Source organism: Oryx dammah, unplaced genomic scaffold (assembly GCF_014754425.2).
Source record: "Oryx dammah isolate SB20612 unplaced genomic scaffold, SCBI_Odam_1.1 HiC_scaffold_23, whole genome shotgun sequence".
Lineage (NCBI taxonomy): Eukaryota > Metazoa > Chordata > Mammalia > Artiodactyla > Bovidae > Oryx > Oryx dammah.
Genome location: NW_024070207.1, coordinates 70,767,031 through 70,772,099, shown reverse-complemented (window position 1 = coordinate 70,772,099; position 5,069 = coordinate 70,767,031). Strand labels below are relative to the sequence as shown.

Below are 5,069 nucleotides of genomic sequence, written 5' to 3'. Positions count from 1 at the left end.
ACCCACCAGCAGTGTATTGTATTGGGAGTGCAGGTCTCTCTCTCACCCCTTCCTTCCTCCTCCCTTCCCTCCACCTTTGCCTTCCTGTTTGTCCCTCACTCTCCCTCTCTCTGTCTCTGTCTCTCTCTCTGTCGACTTCCCCCTTTCCTCTCCTCCCCTCCCGCCACACCCACGTTGGGTGTTGTGAATAATCTTGCTAATCTGTGCCACTTGATAGTTAAGGCTGCCTCTTCTCCTTGTGGTTTGGTTTAAAAAGCACTTTCTCTCTTTGTTTATTGCACAGGTGATGCAGTGTCATGGTAGAAACATCAGGAAGGAGAAGGAAATCAGATGAGGGAAAACCAAGAGAGTAATTGCTCCCCTTGACCCTACTACCTGGAGACAACCACTTTTACCATTTTGGTGTGCTGTTTTCAAGGCTCTCTTCTCTCCTCCTCTCTCTCTCACCCTTCTTCTCCTCTACCCCACCTTCCCTTTTAACACAGTGTTATAGAATGGTTCATGTATGTGGTGTTTCTTAACCTGCTTTTTCAAAAACTAAAACCAAACAAACGTCAACCTATTGAACTTCTTTCCATGATATTCAACAGGCTTGAGAAAGGTCATCTTCAGTGCCTGCAGAGTGTATCTATGGACCCTAACATTTTTGTAATCATTGCCGCATTGCTGGACATTCAGGTGGTGCCTAGTTCTTTCCCTGTGTTTAAACCCAGCACTGTGTATACTCTGATGAGTGAATTCTTCCTTGTCAAGCCAAATCTTTGCTAGCGTACAGGATGTTCTTAATTGTGGACTTGCAGGATCCACATGTGGACATTTTAAAGACTGTTCCTGTGTGTTGCCCAGTGGCCCCTTCATAAGCATTGTACCAATTTACATTCATGCCAGCCACCTCAACTAGTAAAAATAGTATGCCCATTTCCCCTGTATAGTCTCCTGGTCACTGTAATTGGTGTGTGTGTGTGTGTGTGTGCGTGCGCACGCGCGCATGCACGTGTGTGCGCATGCGTGTGCCTGTGTCTTGGCCCACTTGATGGTTGTTATGCTGAATTTAAATACTGTTTATCACCTCCTTTCCCTGAGCCCACTTTCTGCTCTTTTCCTCATTCTCAGAAAAATAATCCAGCTTCATTGTAGGAAAAAAAAATCACACAGCAGACAAGTCAACAGAAGAAAATTAATTTCACAAGTAATCAGTCCTAATAACCTCCCTGAATCATTTTCTTCTGCATATATCTAATAGCTACTGTGAAGTACATGAAACATATTAGGCTGTATCTCTCTAGTATTTTTCTGATTCATTTGTCATGTATGTATATCATAATGTACATATTGTTTTTATACTTGCTTTTTGACACCTAAATATGTGTGTGTATGTTTATACACACAATACTCTTTAACTTCATTTCATTAAAGATTTTAAAATATTATTTCTGGTTGTTAATATTTCATTGAATTAATAATAAGTAGATACATATATAATAGTTTACTGCCCTTTTTCCTTTGGTCAGAAAAATTATTCAGCTTCATTGAAGGAAAAAAATTATGAAGCATACAAGTTAAACATGTCTATCTCTGTGTTTGTGTTTATACATGTTTTAACTGTTTCCTCATTGTTGCACTTCTAGGTTGTTGCTCATTTTTCCTCATACAAAGCTATCAAGTGAGTTATAGTACACAAATCTTGCTCACTTTCCAGATCATTTCCTAAAGAAATATTGCAGAGAGAAAAATTTAAGTATCAAACTATTCAGGCAGTTTGGTGGGGAAGTGCATTAGTAAATGATCATCTGTAAAGATAGTATTTTATATTTGTAAGATGCACCAAATATTGTAAGGGACTTAGATTACCTATATTATTTTCTGCAGTTGGTATTGCAATCATTTCTGTATTTTCTCAATATTTTATCAGGGAAACAGGAGCTTTTTTGTTTTTATTTTAAGGATATTTTATACAGTCTGTACACGAGTATAGTAGAAAGTATTTTTGTTTTTATAGCAAAAGTCACTCCTAATACCACTGCTTGACAAAATACATTTTAAATACATAAATATCTGTATGTTGTTGTTGTTCAGTCACTAAGTTGTGTCCAACTCTTTCTGACCCCATGGACTGTAACACCATTGTCTCCTCTGTTCTCCATCATCTCCCAGAGTTGCTCAAATTCATGTCAATTGAGTCAATGATGCTATCTAACCATCTCATCCTCTGCTGCCCCCTTCTCCTTTTTTCTTCAGTCTTTCCCAGCATCAGGGTCTTTCCCAATGAGTCATCTCTTCGAATCAGGTGGCCAGAGTATTGGAACTTCAGCTTCAGCATCAGTCCTTCCAATGGATATTCAGGTTTGATTTCCTTTAGGATGACTTGTTTAATCTCCTTGTAGTCCAAGGGACTCTCAAGAGTCTTCTCCAGCACCACAAATAGATATCTACATAACTTTATATTTTAAATAAAGTATGTTTTTTCATTGAAAGTTATTTTCACTGTGACAATTCTCTGGGACCATATTTCTAAATAAATGTTCTCCTTTTGTTCTGTTATATAATATGCATTCATAGAGATGAGCTATAATTTCTACAACCAAGCTTCCTTGGGCTAAGTTTAAAATAATTCTGAAATTTTACTTGTAAGATCAGTTCTATGATGAGCACCTTTGTACCTGAATGTCTTGAAATATTTTATTATTTTCTATTCCTTACTATTTGAATTGTGGTTTGAATAATATGGACATGTCAAATTTTTTTTTGGTCTTTTGCCCACATTTTGCTCTTAAAGTCTGTATCAACTGGTAGTGTAGGAGAGTGCACATACCCCTGCTCAACTTCTTAAATTGGCCAAAGTATTTTTTTTAAGTTTTGTGAAATGAAAATGATTTGTACATTTTTGTTACTTCATTTAAAAGTGCATTTAAAAATGAGATAAAGCACATCAAAATATACATAAGAACTGCCTCAGACATTTATTTCCTATATATTTACAATTTTTCATGATCCATCTATAAGCAGTTTTAACAATTATGGACATATTTTATCCCATAATTTGCCTTTCAATATATTATGAAGATACTTAAGGCATCTAAGCCTCTTCAGTTTTATTCTAAACCTCACCATTTTACAAGACTGGACTTTTTTTGGAAATATAACTGACTTGCAATATTATATTAGTTGCAGGTGTACACCATAGTGCATAATACATAGTAACTTGATATTTTTATCAATATAAATTATGCATCATAAAATTATAATGACTATACATGCTAGGTTGTACATTACATCTTTGTAACTTTTTTATTTTGTACCTAGTAGTTTGCATGTCTCAATTTCCTTCACCTGTGTGCCTATCCCCCACCTCTGTCTCCTTTGGTAACCACTAATTTGTCATCTATATCTATGAAGTTGTTTCTATGTTGTTATATTTATTCATTTGTGTTATATTTTAGATTCTACATATAAATGAAAGCATGTAGTATTTATCTTTCTCTGACTTATTTCACTGAGCACAAAACCCTCTAGGTCCATTATATTGTTGAAAAATGGCAAAATTTCATTTTTATGGTCAAATAATACTCCATTATATATATAAATATGTGTGTGTCTGTATCACATCTTTAGCCAGTCATCTGTCGATGGACACATAGGTTGCTACCACATCTTGCCTATTATAAATGTATTGTAGGTAAGGTTGGGGCACACGTACCTTTTGAATTGCTTTCTTTGGATAAATGATCATGAGTAGAATTGCTGGATTATATGGTGAAAGTAAAAGTGAAGTTGCTCAGTTGTGTCCGACTCTTTGCAACCCCATGGACTGTAGCCTACCAGGCTCCTCAGTCCATGGAATTTTCCAGGCAAGAGTACTGGAGTGGGGTGCCATTTCCTTATCCAGGGGATCTTCCCAACCCAGGGATCGAACCCGAGTCTCCTGCACTGTGTTGCTGCTGCTGCTGCTGCTAAGTCACTTCAGTTGTGTCCAACTCTGTGCGACCCCATAGACGCCAGCCCACCAGGCTCTCCCGTTCCTGGGATTCTCCAAGCAAGAACACTGGAGTGGGGTGCCATTTCCTTCTCCAGGGGATCTTCCCAATTCAGGAATTGAACCCGGGTCTCCCGCACTGTAGGCAGATGCTTTACCATCTGCCCTTTTTGAAGAACCATTGTATTTGTACCAATTTAGATTCCCACCAATGGTGCATGAAGGTTCTCTTATCCATATCCTTGCCAACATTTGTTATTTCTTGTCTTTCTGATGGTAGACATTCTGATAGCTGTGAGGTGATATCTCATTATGTTTTTGCATTTCCCAGATGATTTTTGAGACTTGTTTTGTGGCCTAGCTTGTGATCTATCATGGAGAAAGTTCCATGTACAGAACTGGAATATTTTAAAGAGTGTCCTCATTTTGAATATTGAAGTAATTCGTATGTTTTCCCCATTAAATCCAACACTATGCTGAATAATTTTTCAGTTGAATTGCTTTTCCTCCCTATTAAAAGGCATTTACTAGTCCTTTGTCTAGTCCAGGCTGTGAGCTAACACTTAAAAATTTAGACAAAGTTCAGAAATGTTGATTTTAAAGGAAGAAACAGAATAGTATTTAATGAGTAATTTAGAATTTAGATATTGTTTTTACAAGCTTTATAAAAGCTAGGAAAAAAGTCCCTGCCTGGGAGAAGAAATAAACTTATTTATGCTATTTAATTCTATCAAAGACTCTCCAAGTCAAGATAGCTTTGAAAATTTGACAAAGACTGTAGGACAAAGAAACCATTGCTTTTAGGATTTATGCTTTTAGGGCATAGATTGCTGTTATTTATTCACAGAAATGATATTTTAAAATTGGTTATATTTGTATATCCTATTATATAAGGGGGTTCAGAAATACCACCACCTTCCCCAGTGCACTGGTGTAGATTATTTGTAGTTCATGTTGAGCACAAGGAGGAATCTAGCTTCTGCTTTGATCTAATCAGTGTAAAATCTGTCTCATCACCACTGAGAAAATAAGCTGAAAGTAATGAGGTGGCAGGGGATAGAGGAGAGAAGAAAGGAGAGAGGAGAGAGACAGCCAC

The 5,069-nt window shown here is 36.9% G+C and overlaps 1 protein-coding gene across 1 annotated transcript in view; it reads left to right on the top strand.

Annotated features, from left to right (window-relative positions):
• Positions 1-1,428, top strand: part of PABPC1L2A (poly(A) binding protein cytoplasmic 1 like 2A) — a 12,463-nt gene extending 11,035 nt beyond the window's left edge. Inside the window, exon 2 of the mRNA XM_040265680.1 lies at positions 34-1,428. The gene's annotated coding sequence lies outside the window, so the exon portion shown is untranslated. The remainder of the gene's footprint in view (positions 1-33) is intronic.
• Positions 1,429-5,069: the final 3,641 nt, after the last annotated feature.